At 55.0% G+C, this 18,874-nt stretch overlaps 1 protein-coding gene across 3 annotated transcripts in view; it reads left to right on the top strand.

Annotated features, from left to right (window-relative positions):
* Positions 1–3,484: 3,484 nt before the first annotated feature.
* Positions 3,485–18,874, top strand: part of RBFOX3 (RNA binding fox-1 homolog 3) — a 424,204-nt gene continuing 408,814 nt past the window's right edge. For 2 of the 3 annotated variants that reach the window (XM_074343847.1, XM_074343842.1), the window contains exons 1-2: positions 3,485–3,681; positions 4,766–4,903. The gene's annotated coding sequence lies outside the window, so the exon portion shown is untranslated. Of the gene's footprint in view, positions 3,682–4,765; positions 4,904–8,989; positions 9,311–18,874 lie in introns of those variants that run through there. The other variant, XM_074343843.1, reaches the window with a different exon arrangement.

Here is an 18,874-nt window from a genome sequence, read left to right as displayed (position 1 = left end):
GGGGATCAGGGTCATTTATTGCCACTGCCGGGGACAAAACAAGAGACCTAGCCTGGCAGAGGGGGTGCTCCTTGGAGACCTGGGGATTGGGTCTGCTGGGCAGGGCGGGAAGACCTGAGGCCCCAGTGTCTGGGTCCTGTAAAGCCACGTCGTTAACACTTACCCTGTCCTGTAGGATGTGTGTACCCTCATGTGGGTGCTGGAAGTCACGTGGCAGCAGCAAGCACCGGGGGGCTGCATTGCACACAGCCACATGTCCGCCAGTCCTTCATGTGTATGTGAGCTTTTCGTGACTGGGAGAAGGGCTGCCCCGGGTTCCTAGAGGGCACTGGGTCAGGTCCCAGGGGAAGTGACATTGTCTCAGCGACTCCACACCTGTCACCTCAGTTCACAGAATCACAAGAAAATAAAAAATTTTTAAGTAAGTGAGGTGATGGACATTAACCAAACTTACTGAGGTCATTATTTTGCTGTATGCACATACATCATATTATTATGTTGCACACCTCAAACTAGTGCAATGTTACATGGCAATTATATCTCAGTAGAACTGGAAGGAAAAGAGGTTTATGGAAACAGTGAAGGTCTGAGCATTCCATGAAGGCTCTCAGTGTATTCCAATCTGTAGTGACAAAAGCCATCCAGAGGGACTCCGTGAAGTGTTCTTTCGGACTCTGTCAGTCACGGTGATTATTTAATGGCTGTGCCCTTGCAGTGTGCATCCCCACCCCCTCAGCGGCCCTCAGGAGGGCTCAGTACCCAGTTTCTCGCTGGCTTGGGCCAAGCTCTTCAATCGTTCTTTCTTTCTTTTTTTAATTTATTTTTTATTGAAGTACAGTCAGTTAACAATGTGTCAAGTTCTGGTGCACAGCACAATGTCCCAGTCATGCATATACATACAGATATTTGTTTTCATGTTCTTTTTCATTAAAGGTTATTACGAGATATTGAATAGAGTTCCCTGTGCTATACAGAAGAAACTTTTTTTTTAAATCTGTTTTTATATATAGTGGCTAACATTTGCAAATTTCAAACTCCCAAATTCATCCCTTCCCACCCCCTCTCCCTGGTAACCATAGATTGTTTACTATGTCTGTGAGCCTGTTTCTGTTTTGTTCAATGGTACTTTCAACCTGGGGGTGAGCCAAACCAAACGACAGGCTGACGGGTCAGGTGACAGGATCAACACAGAGGATGACCAGTTGGATTAAATTTAACAGGAGTTAATGAATCCCCCACCCCAAACGTTTGGACATACATGCACAGAGAGGACGTGGAAGAAATCGTCCAGAAATGAGCAGTGTGTGTTGTAGCGGCTGTTAGGGCATCTTGGTGGGTGCCCTGTGTCTGAAGGCAGAGACTTAGATGTCCTCTCTGTCCTTCGGCTGCCGTGGGGCTGGAGCTGGGACTTGTGCGAATCCCAGGACCTTCAGCTGGATGACGTCCCCAGCAGATTCCGGGTCCCTGTTGGGAAGGCTTTCCAGCAGTGCAGGCTCTGCCCCGATGGGGAGCGCTCTGCCTGAGGTGCTTGAGAGTGGCTTCCTCTAGAGGGGCAGGCTGGCCCGGACGGTGGCCAGCACTTGCCTGCTCTGAAGCCCATCTGACTTCATTATCAATCCTCCTGGAGTGGGTCTAATAATGTCCCCCCAGATTCATGTCCACCCAGAACCTCAGAATGGAACCTTATTTGGAAATAGGGTCTTTGCAGATTCAATTAGTTAAGATGAGGTCATGGTGGGTTGGGGAGGGGTCTCAACCCAATGACTGGGGTCCTTCTAAGAAAGGGAAGAGGATACACAGACAAGGCCACGTAGAGACAGGCAGAGACTGGAGTGATGCAGCCACGAGCCAAGGATGCTGGGAACTGTTAGCAGCCACCAGAAGCCTGGTGAGAGGCCTGGCAGGGTCTCTCCCTGGAGCCTTCAAGGCAGTGTGCCGACACCGTGTTTCACTGACTTCTGACCTTCAGGCCTGTGAGAGAATCCTCTTCTGTTGTTTAAAGCCCCCGGTTTTGTGTTACGGGAGCTCCAGGAAGCTAATGCACCCTTCTGCCTTGGCCCTGGTCGGTCTCTGGGCAACTCTGTGAACGGGAAGAAGCTCTCCTGACCTCACCCTTGTCTTAAAGACCTGAAAGTCAAATGGAAAACTCTTGGTATTTTTCACGATGCTATATCCCCTGCCTTTTCCTTTTAGAAAGTATTTTACGCTCATAGTCAACGTGGTAACATCCACAAACATTTAAACGTGATCACAGTTTGGACAGAACTGTAAAAAGAAAGCATGTGGTTCCATCTCAGCCTTGGGAGCACAAAGCGGAGCATGGCGGCGCCTGGCTGCTTCCAGCTCTGCTTCCTCTCTGCTCCTCCGCCCAGCTCTGGCCACGCACCCATTTTTCCTTTCTCCTCCTCCTCCATCTCCAGCCTCTGAACCAGCTCACATTCACCTCTGGCTGAAGGTGATGAAGACAGCAGGGTGGGAAAATCAGTTACAAACCAGGTACTTTGCCTACACAATTCTAAACGACTGGATCTCGGGAAAATGGAGAAACCAGGTAGATTTTCCAGCGTATGTCCAGATGTCTCTCATCCTATGGACACCCCCAGCATCTTCTCTGTCCTCTGGAAAATCTGTCTGTCCAGGTGGATGGGCACGACTTCAGCTCAGGCAGCCTGCGTCTTCCCTCTGCTCATGACCTTGCTCAGATTCGGCTGAGCACATCCACACAACAGGGACAAGAGTGCTCCTTCTGTGGAACAAGCTTCGCACAGGCCTTCCCACAGGACCGCCTGGGGTTGCCTAGCAATCTGACAGCACTCTGCCTCAGCAGACACACGCCTCGGATGGAGTCTTCCTATTTTTAATTTGTTTTCTGGGTGGGTATTATTGTGCAATCACAGGCAGAGCTCAAAGGCATGGCGTGGGTCCCACTCAAAACAAGATCTGAGAAGATGGGGAAGGACCCACCCGCCCCCGAGCGGATCGTGGCATCTGCTCTGGGAGGCTCTTGGCTCCCGCTGTCGGGCCTGGGTGTAAAAGTTGGACAGTGGCTGGCAACCCTCTGCTGGCTCCTCTGATGCATTTACCAGGCCACCTTGGCTCCCCCCAAACAGCTGGGTTACCAAGCAGCCCAAAGAGCAAAATGTGCACGATGTGGGCATGGGACCCTGAGCTGCCTGGAGCTCCCTCTGACATTTCCCAGCCACGTGGGAGGAGAGATGGGACGGTGTGCAAGTGGCTTACCCTCCTCTGGAGAAGATAAATGTCAGAACTGAAAGTAACTGGGTACTGATATAGAGCTGCACGCTCTTAAATAAAATATCAAGTCTGGAAATGTGTGTGTGTGCGTGTGTGTGACACTGCAGATGCACCTACCTGCTCCCCTGCGTGTGAAGTAAGAGGCAGTGTGGTGGGGGCCGGGGTGGCGCTGCTGGCAGAGCCAGAGGCTGAGTTCAAGGTCCAGAGCTGCTGCCTGGGTGCCGGGAGGCCCCGCAGGGCACCTGGACACAGTGGCCTCAGTTTTTTCATCTCTCCGGAGCTGCCTCCAGCTCTGAAATGCCTTGATGACGTGGTGGCAGTGAAACCAGGGGAGGGGGTGAGATCGCTGAGGAAGACATGTGAAAGGACTGGCGATGGAGTCTCAGGAAAGCTGGCATTTACCGAGAAGCAGGGGAACCGACGGAGGTGCGGAGGGAGCTGCCTCAGGAGGGCAGAGCAGGAGAATGCTGTCATGGAGGAGAAAGTCCTGGAGAGGGAGTGGGGAGCGGGCCCCCTGGCCTGAATGATCGCGTGCACCTAGGAGGGAGCCCAGGCTGGTTGGTCTGGTGACTCCTGAACCTGGTGACCCCAGCAGGGCCATTTCTGTGGGGTGTTGGGCAGGAAGTGGGGACCGTTTGTGATACAAGGAAGGAGACATCAGGAGAGCAGCGCTAGGGCTGGTTCTTAAAGGATGGGTGAGGGCCGACCATGCGTTTAGGCTGGTGGGCTAGGCCCCCAGAGCAGGGAAGGTGAAGAGGAGGAGGCCCAAGGGGGTGGGACCTGCCGGTGGCGGGGGCGGGGGGTCAGAATTTGAAAGGAAAGGGAGCGGGAAGAAGAGATGAACGCGAAGAGAAGATGTGAGGGAAGAAAGCTGCTCACGTCTGAGCTTCCCTTCCCTGTGAAGAAGACAGCGCCCTTGTCTGCCAGGAACCGGGTCGGGAGGGCCGGGGGTGGGCAAAGTCTGGGAGGTTTCTCAGGTGTGGAGGAAGACGGGGAAGCCAGCCCAGTGGCCGCTGCCGCGGCTGGGTGTGTGCTGGGCGCCCCCGCCAGCTGTGAGCAGAGGCCAGGGCCCGGGCTGGCTGGGCACCCACAGTGTCACTCGCTGAGTTTTGCTGGCTGGTGCCTCTGACCTCGAGGGTCCGGAGAGATGCAGCCCCCAGAGTCCTGTGGAATATAAGCTTTTGCACAGCTGCCCTGCATTTTGTGTGCAAGAATGTGAATGGGTTATTTGAATAATAGGTTCCCTCAGGCCCTGTGGGGCTGTCCCTACGAGGCAGTCGTTAAGATAGGTAGCACTTCTCTGCGGCGTCCTACCAAAGGCCCGGAGCACGGCCAAAGTGGAAAGCCCAAATAACCAGCAGTGGTGGTGGAGAAATGGAAATGTTTATATATTTACATGTAGCATAAATATTGACGTGTGTGTAGAGAGAGAGACAGAGAGAGAAAGAGCCTGGCAAGGAGGTTCTCACTGCCCTAAGTAATTTTATAATTTACTCTGTTGGATTGAAAGACCAAACGGAAGCGGTGATGGCTGCAAAGTACGCTCTCCACCAGCTGGTCAGGAAGACTGACAAGGACAGAGAAGTCCCTTCAGACTGTGTTTTCCTCAAACATCTTAATGTTGGATCATCTTCTACTCATGTACAAGGTAACGAGTGTGGAGAGCTAGCCACGGGGTCCTCCCTGTCCGTGGCTCCTTTGGGCTGCTGCTCTGGCTGCAGCTCCATCAGGACCTGGCCCAAGGAGGCCGAGTACAGATAAGCACCTGGGCCAGGTGGTCCTGGCATTAAAAGGGCAGTGCAATACCGGGAGGTATTTTAGTGGTGACAGCCGTCAGCAGGTCTGTGCACTGGACAGTTGGACGTGTCACCACCCTGCTCTAATCTGGACAGCTGTCCTCCTGAGAGCTCCCTTCTCTCCCATCCTGTGGCTTCCCTTCCTCTCTCCCTCTCTTACTGGATCCACTGTTTCATCTGTCCCTTGTCATCTTTTTTCATGCTTTACTCCTTTGTTTTGTTGGAACACATCCTCTAGTAGCTTCCTAAGAAATGATTCATGGGAGGTGCTTTTTTTTTTTTTTTTGAGATCTTGCATGAGTGAATGTCTTTATTTGGGTCTCACATTGGATTGTTAATTTGGCTAAGTAGTGCATTCTGCGCCAGAAGATAGTTTCCGTTAGCACTCTGAAGGCACTGCTTCATTGTCTGTTAGCTTCTGCTGTTAAGGCTTCTGAAGCTTGTTCTTATTCCTGCTCATTTTTATGGAACCTGGAAACTCGTGGAAACTATTTTTTGTCTTCAGTGTTTTGCTTTTAATGATAATATGCCTTCATGTGGGTCAGCTTCCATCCAGTGTGCTGATGTGATGAGGATTTGGAAACTCATTTCTGGGAAGATGTCTTGAATTAAATAATTCTCTCTCTCAGGCCAGGTGGAATGGAAGGAAGGGTGCCTGTTGTGTGAATGCCGGGCCTCATGAACTGGTCATCTGACTCTTTCGTCCTTTCTCATTTTTCTCTGCTTTGTCTTTTTGCTTTGTATTCTGGGACACTCCCTCCCTTCTATCTTCCAACCTGTCTGTTGAGGTTTTTGTTTCTTTTCTCACACATTTAATTTTCCAGCCCTTTTTTTGTTCTCTAAGTGTTCTCCTTAAAATAGCACCCTGCTCTTGGTTCATAGATGCAACATCTTCTCTGCTGGCTTTGAGATACTAAAAACATGGCTATTTCTCCTCCCCGTCTAATGTCTGTTTACTCAAAATTGCCCCACCTGGGTGGTTTGGTAGCTGTTTCTCTTAAAGTCTTTCCTGAGATGTCTGGTAATGCTGGGTTGTCTACTCACAGGTAGGGGAGGGGACTGCAGAGCTGACTGGAAGGTCTGAGGATTGGGTGGGCTTACCAGGGTTTCCCTCTAGGGAGACTGGCTCAGTTCTCTGGTGGGAAACCGCACAATGATATCTTCAGGTTTCTCCTAAAATCTACAGGAAAGGGGACAAGACTTTTCTGGTCTCTTGCCTGGAGGATGTTGGTGCTGTGGGGGCTAAGTGAGGCGCTCAGCCTTCAGAGTGCAGGACACCCCTCTGTCACCATGCATGAAGTCCCCCAGGCCTCAGAGGCTCCGCTTCACCGTCCTCAGGGAACAGCCTTCCAGGGTGGCCAGCCACCCAGGACCTGCAGGCTCTTTAAACAGATCTCTGCCGCTCCTAGCTGCCTTCCCCGCTTCATGGGCACCTGCCCCAGTGTTCTGAGCCTTTGAGGGTTCTGTTTCCCAGCTTTCCCCCAGTGGGGCTGGGACTCAGCTCTGCAAGGCCGGGCCCCACTTGTCCATTTGCCTTCCTGCTGCCCCCATGTTGTCGACAGTTGTCTTTTCTCTGTTCTCTGTCTCCTTGGGGGTTTATATCTTCAAAAAAACCTCTTTTCATAGCTTTAATGGGGTTTTCAGAGGGAGTAAAATTAGCCCTGTGTATTTAGTTGTCATTTTAGGCCCCGAGCTAAATCCCCTCCTGTTTCTTTCACAATCATTATCGTGAAGGGCTTTTCCCAGCTCTTCCTCAATGGGCTCACGTCTTTTTTTTTTTTTTCAATAAAGGTTCTAAATCAGAGATTTGTAAAATTTCCTTCGGTGATATCCCAAGATGGGGCCCCCCAGCTGGTCCTAAAATGAGGACATACAGACTGGCCCTGACCCCCTTTTTGGCCAGGTCCCCATTCCACAGCAGCTGGAGCTGGAAGGGCAAATTCCCTGGGGCTTGTGAGGAAGCCAGCCTCGCCAGGGCCCGTCCCCAATGGGGATCTTGATGTGCAGGTTCTATGGCTGATCCTGCCACAGGTGCCAGCCTCAGTCCGTTGGCACAGGTGTCTGAGCAGACCTACTGTGTGCCGAGTGCTGGCTGGGTTTGGTGGAGCATGGGAACAAGGTTTGGTGCTGTCTTCAGAGACCTTTTCTGGAATGATCCAGAGGAGCGACTCATGCGGATCTGCACCTTGCTTGTGAAGTGAAAGACGTGCCCACAGGGAGACAGGCGGGTGATGGGGAGTGGGTGGGCCCACCCAGGGTGGGCCTGCCCACAAGTTGGAGGCCTGGACCATCTGACAGCAGAGGACAGAGAGAGAGCCAATTAGGTCTTTTGAGCAGGGACGTGCCATTTCAAACACGGGAGCTGGGGAAAGTTCAGTCAACCACACAGCTGCCTCACTGGTAGACAAGGCATTTATCCGGGGTTTAGCTGTAGGGCGCAGAAGCTAACTGGAAAGTGTATAGAATGACTCCCACTGACCAGGACAGATCAATGACCCAGACTGGCTGGAGGGCTAGAAATTAAAAGCATTAAGGTCTTAAGTGGACAGTAGCCACTTGTCTTGGACACTGTCTGTCCTCGCTCTGCAGGGAAGGCAGCCACCAGTGCAGAGCCCCAGGCACGCAGGAGCTGAGTTTACATCCTTCCTGGCTCTGAATCCTCCAGGCCCCTAAGAAACCCCAGATTCCATGACGTGCTTTTTGCCTCACACGGGAAAGCAGGGCAGTCAGGTGCAAGGAGGAATCTAAGTGTTCCAGAACCAGCATCCAGAGGTAAAACAACCTGGGACAGGTTTGTCATTTGCTTTTAGGCTGCGAATGTCTTTGAGGGTGCGGCGCATTTCCATCCCCCCTCTTACCTTCCTCAGTGGTGCTCCAGGAACTGCATCTGCCTGTCTTCCACAGAAACAGGAGCAAGGCCCTGCTCAATCCTGCGGGTCTGTTTGGGACAGTCGAGGCCCCCCCTGCCTGCCTTTGATGTTGACCTCACTGCTCTCCATGGGTCTTATTCTGCCAGCCCACACTGGCGCCATTCCACTGACCCTTAGCCTCCGCTTTCCTTCTGCTCCCCTCCCGAGGCTAAAGACTGCCCCCCCCAATACCGGAGTCCCTTCCCCTTGGGTTGGGGAGCTGGGAGTAGGGACAGGAACGACCTGCTCTTCTGATTTTAGGCAAATCCTAAGCTGATCTCCTGCAGGGGCAGACCCTCTTCTCCAGCCAAGGTGGAAATGTTTGAATCGGGTGGGTTGGTCAGTGTGGACAAACATCCAAGCAGTGACCCTGTGTGGCTGGTACACTTACTCTCCAATTCCCAGGAAGGCCAGGCTCTGAATTTCAAGCCCTAGTAAAGGGTTGGGGGACATGTGGGCAAACTGGACGAGGAGGCCAGGCAAGGCAGAAAGGAGGCAGAGGGGGTTGCTGGACATTTACCCCGCTGACCAAGTCTCATTTCTGCAGATCCCCAGTGTTGTCCTTTCTGGGCTTGGGCCAGGGTGCCAGGAGAGTAAGGGTCGTTAGGGACGGCCCGGCTTCAGGATTGCCCGGAGGGAGGGAAGGGAGGCGGGGCCCCGGACCGGAGGGCGGCGCTCTCGGGGCCTGGGCAGCTCTGGGCTCTGGGGTCTTTGGCGCCTCGCCCTTCTCTCTCGTGCCGGCTGCCCTCCGGGCCGGCGCTGCAGGCCGCAAGGGTGCGTCCGGCCTGCGTTCGCCTGGCCGCGGTCCTCCCAGCCCCACCGCCCTCCCCGGCCGCGCGGCCGCCCGAACCCCCTCCCTCGCCGCGCGCTGCGCGCTCCGCCCGGGCCGCTGCCGCCGCCGCCGCCGCCGCGTGCTCCTGCTGTCTCCTCGCTCCAGCCGAGCGAGCCAGAGGAGCCGGGGAGAGGGAGAGAGAGAGAAAGGGGGAGGAGAGAGGGAGAGAGAGAGAGAGGAGGGAGGGAGGGTGGCAGAGAGAGAGAGAGAGAGAGAGAAAGAGAGAGAGGGAGAGAGAGGAGGCGGCGAGGAAGAGCGAGTGCGGAGCCGCGGGGCTGCTCCAGAGCCGGCAGAGCCTCCTTGGACAGCGGCCCCGGCCCCGGCCCCGGCCCCAGCCGCTCGCGTGGTCGGAGGAGACGCGGCGGCCGCCGCCGCCTGAGCCCGGCCCCGCGCGCGCCTTGCCGCCGGCTCGCCGGTGCCCGCGCGGCCCCGGGACGCCGCTGCCCGTTCGGCGGCCGGGATGCAGCCTGGGCATGGCCGCCGGGCCCCTGTCATCTGCCGCGGGGAGCGCTGAGCCCGTGAGTAGCCCGGCCCTCGCCGCCCGCGCTTCGCCCTGAGGCGGTCATTACCTTCGCGTTGAGCTGGCTGGGCGCGGGGGTGGGGGTGGGCACGGCCCAGGGAGGGGCGCACGGGACCCCGCAGAGAGAGGCGGGGCTGGCGGGGGCGCGGGGTGGCAGAGCGCGGCCAGGGACGGACCCGAAGACGCGCGGGGTGGGGTGGCGCCCTTGGGGTCAGGGGTCTCCGCGCAGGGTCCGGACTCTCCAGGTCCCTCCTGGGCTGGGGTCGGTGCACGTGGTCCAGCCGGCCGCTGGAGGGGCGATTTGTGAATGGGAAGGCCCCGGGGTCGGGCTCCATGGAGACGCCGGGGAGTCCCGCGCGCTGCGTGGCGGCGGCGGCGGCGGCGGCACAATGCCCGTCGCGGGGAACTCCCTGGCGGGGGGAGGCCGAGCGCGAGGAGATCCCAGCCCCTCGGGGCGCGTCGGGGTACGCGGCTGGAGCCCGCGGTTGGGGGAGCGGGAGGGGGTCAGCGGCCCCCTGTCTTGCCGTGAGCTTCTCTCCCGGCGCCCAGGGCCCGGGAGCCCTGCCCCGGTCCTCTAGGAGAAGGGTTCACTGGAGGAGTTGATGACCCAAAGGAGTTGTGGGGAGGAAAGGCTCCCACGTTCCCTAGGGAGGCCCCCGGTCCCCGCCGCGCCGCGCTGTGCGCTAGAGTACAGTGGCAGGAGGCGAGTGGCGTGCAGGGCCCTCCAGGGGGCGGGCTGGGGGCACTCCCCGCAGGGTCTCGGGAGCGGCGTCAGGGAGGTTCCGGAGGGAACCCAGGCTGCTTCTCGAGCTTCGGCCGCTCCCAGGGGCCGGCGTAGCCCGGCTAGGGAATCTGGCGCCAAGGCAGCCTGGCACACCCGGCCCAAACTTTCTGCCCTGGAGGCGGTGAGCCTCGCCCGGGGACGTCCGGGGCTTGCGCCCTCGGGAGGGCTACCTCTCGCGGCATCTCGGGGGTGGAGCGAGGCTGGCGGTCGCAGCCTCCTAGTGCGCGGAGCCTCCCCAGGCGTACATCCCCGCAGTGCCCGGGCCACCGGGGGCCTTCACCCAGTCGGCACGGGGATGAGAGTGCGGCACCAGGCGTCGAGGGACATTGGGACCCCATTCTGTCCTGGAGCGGACCCAGGATCTGGGGTCTCACTTGGGGCGGGGGGGGGGGATGTTCCTGGGAATCCAGGACTGTAGCCCGGCCAGCGGCGAAGGGTCCAGCGGGGTGGGGAGAAACGCCTACGCGACAGAGCTTTCCAGCTTTTAATAGATTTATTTTTTAATGGTCACTTTAAAAAAAAAAGGACCCCTGCGGCGCCGCTCATGCTGATGCGCGAGACATCTCCCGGTGGAGGCAAAGGACAGGGATGGAGGGACCCAGACTTCCACCTCAGCTGGAAGGTGAAGTTGCCTCTCCCGCGCCAGGTAGCTAATTTTCTGCTGAAACACCCGATCGGCTCGGGGACGCCCTGGGCGCGCACCTGGGAGCCCCGGGTACTTAGCACTGAGCAGGTACGAGGCTAATGGAGTGGGGTCGCCCATAATGAGGTCTTTCAGCCCGAAGCCGGCTTTGATTTTATTTTCTGCAAATAATAATAATAATAAAAGTATAAACATTGCGGCAGAACCTGCTCATTAAGTGTGCAACGCGGCTTTGGGCGGATGTCTTAATTAGACTGCGTTGTTAACCGGGATATTACACTAATTAAAACCAGCCCCTCCAGGTGAGCTAAGATCGTGAGGGAGAGAGGAAGAAAAGTTGCAGTGAAAGCGCCGCCTGATGAAAGCAGGATGCGGGCAGGTTGGGGCCTCCCTCAGGCCGTTGAGCGCCGAGAGTGGAGACTTTGGGGCGGTCGAGGGGCCGGAGGGGCGCGCCCCCTCCCTCCCTGCCTCCACCTTCGGAGCTCCCTTGTGCACTGAGGACCAAGGCTGCCACCCGCGTCCCTCCCCGAGACTAGAGGCCTCCGTCCGTGGGCACGGGGCTCTTGGGCACACTCTTGGAAGGAACGCTTAACCCCTCATTTCCCAGCAGGGAGCTACTTCTGAGAGGGTAGGGCCGATCTCCAGAGGGTGAAGTGGGAAACTCTGAGGGGTTAGGGAGCAGAGGCAGAGTTGAGGGGAGTACTGGGCCTGGTGGGGCAGCTGCCTGAGAAGGGAAGGGTTTGCCAGGGGCGTGTGGGCTGTTTGCTGCTGGAGCCGCTGGGGTTTTCTGGCACAAGTTGCCCATTTCCAACAGCAATCCCCTCCCCCATTTAAAGAGGACTTAAATGATTGCTCTGATCCCCTCTCCAGGGCTCTGGACCTTGGAGAGACCTACATCGACTCTTGAGCCTCCCCGCAGGCTATGTTGGAAATGCCCCTCATCCAGTTCCCTGGGACAGGAACTGCAGCTGGGTTGAGTGTACTCGTGGCACTTCCGCGGGGACCAGAGGCGGGGCTGGGGGGAAGGCTGCGCCATGGGAGGCACCCTGCCACGGAGGGAGCAGCGGCGCACAGCCGGCGGCAGCACCAAGGACAGGGCCAGGGCTCAAGCCTGCCCTCCCGTCCTCCCGCCCCTGACGGTGTCCTGGGGCCGCTGGGGGCGCTGCCAGCGCGCATCCTCACACCGCTGGGGGGAAGGAGAGGGTTCCTGAGGCCCACGCAGAGCTCAAGGAGCCCAGGGCCAGCAGAGGGGCGGATTTAGGAAGGAGGCAGGTGGGGGGACTCCTGGGTACCATTCCAGAGTGGGCCTTCTGTTGTGTTCCTGCCACTTACTCAACTTCGAGCATTACTGACGGCTCATCAGAGAAATGCAGAGAAATTATGGAGCTCTTTGGTATCCAGAGATGAACTAGGCATGGTAGCGGCCAGAGAAAATACTATCCCCCATTGCGGATCCTCGCCAGCCTGGTCCAGCTTGGGTGCTGCCTCTGCCCCACAGCCTTCTTTGCAGCCCCCTCCCCATTCGACCACAGCTAGGGGCCCCTTGGTTCTGTGATGTGTAGAAGTTGGTGCCACCTTGCTTCTAAGGGCAGAGATGCTCGTTGATTTATCCCCACCTCCCCCTGTACCCACAGTGTTATTTGATGCACGCTTGTGGAATTAGGAGTGATGGAATGTGCAAGTGAAGGAAGCTGCTGTCCCACCCAGCAGTGTCAGAGCGGTGGTGTGTGTGGGGACAGTATAATGGGCCTGGAGGAGCCACGCAGAGGGAACAGCTCAGTGAGCGTGGAGTGACAGTACCAAACACAAAATTGAAATGTTATTTTTCAGCTGTTGTAGCGTGGGGTTTACCTCCTCCAGCCTGTCCGTGCGCCTGCAATTTTTGGTCGGTTGTCTCTCTGTGTTTATTTATTTCCACACTCCTGCTTGATACTCTGTTATAAAGACAAATGGAACCTGGCACGCTGCTGACATTTGGTGAGGAATTTTTTATTTTTAAGCAAGTGAAGGGGAAAAACCGTCCTGGAACTTTCCCCCCTTGATCATAGATGCTGTGCTCCTCCGTGGGCACCTGCCTTTCCCTAAATACCCGCTTGCAGCACAAGGTACCGGCTTCATAAACACATCCCATTAGCACCTACATCTTTTTGATTAGCTGCAGTATCTCTCCACGTTCTTTTATAAAGCAGCACGTTATTTTCACAGGTTCATGAAACATTCAGACAGCCTAAACATCTTATTTTTTGCTGCCTCTCTGAAGTAGGTTTCTCTCTGAGCCATCACTGTCTCCTTTTCATTTATGACGCTCTGGTTCCTTCTCCCTCTCTCTCTCTGTCCGTCTGTCTCTGTCTCTCTCCTCTCCTTTCATGTCTTTTCCCCCCTGTACTTTCTGATGGTGTGGGCACTTGGTATGTGTCTTTCTCCTTGAATTACGTATGAGAGTTGAGGACAGCTCTCATGTACTAGTTGGATGGGTAGTGAGGACACAGGTCTGTTCTTTGTGGGGGATCACAGCCGGAAAAATGAGTATCCTCACTTCAGGAAATACCTCATGGCACGGACTGGTTTGGCTTATGAAATGTAAATTTTTAAGTGCAATGCACTTAGTGAATTAGTTTGCTATTGCAGCTTCTCCAACACATGAACTGACACCAAAACATGTCTTAGAAGGTGATGCGGTAACAGCGTAGAATCCGTTACTTCATTGGGAAGCGTTTCCTCTGGTAGCCCTGGGCAAATCTCACAGTATATAATTTGCATTTTGGAAAGTGTTGCCAGAGTCCAGGTGGAGCAGAGCTGAATGTTCAGGGGCCGGCCGGCCAGCAGGGCCCTTGGGGCCTGGGAAAGGACCACCAGTTTTATTTTAAATTCAGGGGCCTGCAGATGTGCTCACCTCTCCTTTGGATCTGGTCTCTACCCTTCCTGTGTAGCTCAGGGCTGGGCTCTGAGTCCTCCCGGGGAGTGGTTTGTAACTTGTTGGCATCAGTTTGTGTTGGATACGGTGGGGTCTTCAGAGTCTATGGTTTCCTCTGAGGACCGGGAGAAAAATGGTTCTTTTTGCAAGGTTGTTTTTTTTTTTTTTTTTTTTTTTAGGTTTAATTGTTTAAAGTCAGAGCATATTCCCAGCCAGAAAAAAAAAAAAAAAAAAAAGGAGGGAGAATATACATATTTTGAGTGGAATTTTACCACGTATTGCTTTGGTTAGTGGCTGTCCTGAGAGCTTCCTCCTGAAGTTCTGGAAGAACAGAGGCCTGGGTGAAGAACTGCCCTGTATCTAGCCGTACCAGCTCCCTCCCAGGCACACTGCTGGTCATCAGCTCTGTGTGCCAGGCATCTGCTGATGCTCAGGGAAATGAGCCAGCCCTTCTGGAGCTGTGGCTGGAGACCAGGAGGAGAGGCGGGTGGTCAGGTACTTGCAGGTGAGCAAACTGCCTGGGGACAGACTCTTCTTACCAGCTGGACCCTGCACAGTTTCATCAAGGTTTTTTTTTGGAGGACCAGATGAAATCATAGCATGTATCTTTTACATGAAAGAGAGGAGAATCCCATGTGTCTCTGTTTCTCCAAGGCATCTTGTCTTACTCCGTATCTTCCTGCCACCAAATCAAACAAGCAAAAAGTAACCCAAGTTCCCCCAAAAGATCCTCTCTCACAGGACTGCCATATACAGTTGTGCAGGCGGTGCACTGCACAAACCTAGGGACCATTCAGAACTCTACCTGCGAATAGGTGGAACTCTGCAGCCCTGTTCATCAGTGTCTCCTTGTATGAGATTGAGGGATGGTGATGGCAGGAGAGGTGGCCCTCCAGTGTCTGGATCCTTCCCCTGAACCCCTGAAATTTGTGTCTTTGGGCACCAGGCTGGGCATCATATCTCAGGATAGTTTTTTTTTTTTGGATAAGGATAATGGGAACACAGAGAAGCACATTGTTCTCCGCAATGAAGACTTTTTCTGTAAAAATAGGAAGCCCCATTGAAGCCAAAGACTATCAAATTTACTTGTATTAAAAAGGTGGATATAATTTGGAGAAAGAGTTAAAGAGGCACAAACACTTAAGTACAGCTAGAAATAATTTCTCGCTAAACTTTAATAGTTCAGAATCCTTCCTGAATCTAAATGGAAGGTTTCTCTGCAAGATTAAATAGAAAATAACTCTTAATTTTTCTGGAACTTTTCTTTTAAGGATTGGGTGCAGGGCAATGGTCTAAGGTCTGTACATAAGACCTTCTGGGTCCCTTGAATTCAAATCTCCTCCTGGTGACTTCACCCCTGCCCCCACACCTCTTTCTTTTGCCTATAGCAAGAAGGGCTTTTTAACCTTCAGTTTTCAGCAAGAAGTGTTAAGATGAATTTTTAATACTTTAGTGAGATCGCCGCACATACTGTGGTTTCCCCATGTTTTCCATCACCTTGAGATCCAAACATAAGAAAGAAAATCAGATTGATGCTTCAGACTGGGTCTGCACACCGGCTCCTGTTGGACTTCACCCTTCGGCAGACTCACCCTCCTGTCCTCTCTTCTCCCCGGGGGCCTAGTCTGAATCTTCATTCAGTTAGTCTCCATATTAACGGGTGCTTCCCTGAGATTGCACATCTTGGCTGTTCCTCCTGCCAGCTGATTCTTGTAAGAACCACCCTTCACCCCTGGGACACACACATTTAGATGCACATTTAAATGGAACGTAACTTCTGAACGAAGCTGTGAGTTAATTACCTTACTTGATACTTCAAGCCCGCTAGGGGCTCAGCACCGCCTGTCGGTGCAGAGAGCGGGTTGGGCACACGCCTGCGTGGCGGAGGGAGGCTGCTTGCGGGGGACGCGAGGTGTGAGGCCAGGTGCTGACTTCCGGGACGTGGGGCTGGCTGCAGTGTGCTGTAGGGGAGGGCATGCAGGCTCCCCAACCCCTTGAGCTGGGGGCAGCTCTTGAACCCTAGTTTACTCAGCTGAGAAGAGGGGAGCTGGCGCGTAGTAGGCACACAACAGCTGGTGGTGAGCGTGGACCTTCCTTGGTGCCATCCGCCTGTTAGAGGAATGAGCACCTTGTCAGAGTAAAGGAAGTGGTTTCTGCACTGCCTCTTACAGCCACAAGGAGATGACGCTGTTTTAAAATGTTTCTAGACAGAGTCACAGGTGCCAAGATGGAAACAAGTCTTAGCATTTCTCTATAGGTGAGGAGATCCTTACTCACACAGAGGGAACCCGGCATCTTACGTTCTCAGGAACACCCTGGTGCCAGGCTGAAGAATGTGACTGAGGTCCTGTCTGTAGGGCTGTGGACCCACAGGTCACCCTGACCGAGGCGTCCGGAGAGTGGAGGGGCCTCTTACTACCCATGGCAAGCCCCCTCCATGGGCCACCACCTGCTCCCCACACCTTCCCTCCCAGCAGAATGTCCAAGGACCCCGATGTGGGCGAGCGTTGTAGCTGGGCTCTTTGCTTTTGTAGGAGCGGCTTTAGATTCTAAGGGATGGGGCCCTAGGTCAGTGGTAGCTGGGTTTTCCCTGAGAAGGAGGAAAGAAATGAGAGCCGTGACCCTGCCTCCCTCCTTTCCCCCGGACTCCTCTGAACCTGCAGATCGCCATCATGACGACATTGATTCTGTTCCACCCCTGCCTTCTGCAGGAAGATGTTTTTGATTCTCAGGACTCAGTGTGTGACAAACCGAAACACAGTTCTGCAAAACCTATTAGAAACAAACATAAAGTGCGTGCATCTTTCTGGAATATTGACTCTTCCTCATCGGAGAGACCACTGCGATGCCATTAGGCACGGCTGGGGCCCCCGCTGCCGGGACAGGCGAGGTGGAAGCAGGGCCAAGGGGCTTCTTACCCCGGCTCCGCGCAGGCCGAGGGCGGGGCTGCGCTTCACCGACTTCCCGCTGCAGCCCCGCGCTGCTCGTAATGGGACTGATCGCGCCCACTGCCTGCCTCTTAGGGGTGCTGTCCACGGGTACATTAGTCAAGTATTTTGAAATGTTTGCAGGAAAGAGAAGTGCTGGAGGAACTTAAGGTGAGAATTATTGTTTTCAGTGGTGTAATGTTATAATCAACACTCCCAGACAGCCAGCGCTGTATCGAGAATTACCGTACCGGAAGTCTGTGTGATGCCTTGTCAGCTGTGAGCCTTTAACTGGTGGCTGAAGGGAGGGAGAGAGAAGCTGGCCAATGACCTTTATTTGATGGGGGATCTTACGACCCTTGTCTTAACCTCAGAAGCCCCGGGGTTAGTGTCTGGGACAACTTTACAGCTCTATGAAAGGCACCTTAACAGCATGTACTTTTTTTCCCTCACCAGCAGCTCTCTCCTAGGACAGTTAAGAAGAATGCACGTAGAATCAGCATTCTTTTGAGTCTTCCAGCATCCCCTGGCCGCAACTGGGTCTCTCCCCGAGGTCGCCCTTGTGTCGGAAAATGGGTGTCCAGCTGTGTCTGTGCGCTGACAACATCACAGTGACTAGCACTTTGCTGTCCTGACTCGTTTGTGCTTAAGCTTGTAAAATGAGTGGTGTATGGGCGCTTCCCCCAGCGAAGATGGAAATCCCATCTCAGAAGTAGAACTGTCTGGACGGAACAGATGGGCAAAACTAAAACCAGGTCATTGATATCAGCGCTGACATGTTAAAGTGTGGCGCGCAGTCCTGCCCCTCCCCGCACAGGCGTTACTCCTCCCTTGTCGGAAGTCACCACAGAGACTGGCTTGGGGAGAACTAATCCACCTGCCCCGCTTTCCGTCGTGGACACGATAATATGTTTTGTTCAGATCCTAAGAAGAAAACTCACAAGCCCAGACTTGGAAAATTTCAGCCCCAAGGATAATTTTTCAGAAAGTAATGAGCGCTGGAAAATGAGGGCTATAAAGGAAGTCTTTAGGTAATAATCATAACTATAATGTTCACCACTTTGAAATGCATTAATATATACTAAAATTATAGAAAATATTAAGTCTGCTGGAGGGGGAAGGAGGCCTGCTTTGGAGCCCGAGGCCTACCTTCTGTGTGCCTGGCCTGCGGCTGCCCCGCCCTGTCTCTCGCAGAGAGGTCCCCGTGCCCCCGGCTGGGGACTAGTCGCACGCACGGTGGGGGCTGGATGGAGAATATTATTTCCTCCCCAGAGGGTTCCTTTCAGGGCTGTGCTGTTTTCTGGCAAGGCAAGGGAGTGCCGAGCCTCTCCTGGGGTCTGGCCCACTTCCTCAGAGTCTGGCTACTTCAGTGCTGGGCCCTGTGAGGCAAGGTGTGTGGACGCTGGCCGGGGGTGGGGCAGGGCCCAGGGCGCCCTGTGCACACTGTACCTGCAGCTGCCTTTCCTCCCAGCTGCAGTGAGGCATCCTCTGTGGTGCCCTGGGTTAGGAGCCAACAGAGCGTGCGGCCATGCACCATCCTTCTGTCCCCCTCCCTGACCCCAGCCTCTTTCCCTTGTTCCTCCCCCACCCCCACTTCCCTCCTTCACCTTCAAAGCCAGCTGACTGCTCTGGTGGCATGCAGGCGCGGGGCTGGCAACGGCGGGTCAAGCAGCACTGAGCTCAGAGCAGCTGGGAGGAAAGATTTACGGTTCCTCCCTGCCCTGCAGGATGGACAATTAAAGCCGTGCACGGCTGGAGGAGAGCGTGTTATTAAGAGTCAGGACGGTCAGAATAAATCAGTCACCTCCACTCAGACAGCCGTGCTAGACTGCTTCCTGGGGCCTTTAGGGCGGGAGCCCCCTGGGTATGGGTTTGAAGGCCCTGGGATTGACTGTTGAAGGATCTGATGTAGTCTGAGCTCCATCTGAGGCGGGGCCTGGAGACCCCGAGTCTCCTCCCAGATGGGGGATGCGCGGTGGGGTCCTCCAGGGAAGTTCCGGGTTGCACATCTGCATTTTGTCTCCTTGGCACCTGGCAGGCGTGAGGGCCACAAACTGGGATGTCTGTGGGTCAGAATAGCGGACCCCAACCTGCCAGGAGAGTGTGTGTGTACATGGATGTGCGTGCACGCACGCGTGTGCCCGGGGTACATGTGCACACACGTGTGCTGTCTGTGCTCACCTCCCAGACACTAGCAGGCTCCACTTGTGTCTCTAAACCCACACCGCCCGTGCCAGGCCGCCAGGGGCGGGCATCTGAGCGCCGGCCAGGCCGGCCGGCGTCCCTCTTCGTTC

The sequence above is a fragment of the Camelus bactrianus genome, chromosome 16 (genome assembly GCF_048773025.1).
Source record: "Camelus bactrianus isolate YW-2024 breed Bactrian camel chromosome 16, ASM4877302v1, whole genome shotgun sequence".
NCBI lineage: Eukaryota > Metazoa > Chordata > Mammalia > Artiodactyla > Camelidae > Camelus > Camelus bactrianus.
The sequence above is the reverse complement of the archived record's forward strand: the minus strand, read 5'-3'. Positions and strand labels throughout refer to the sequence as shown.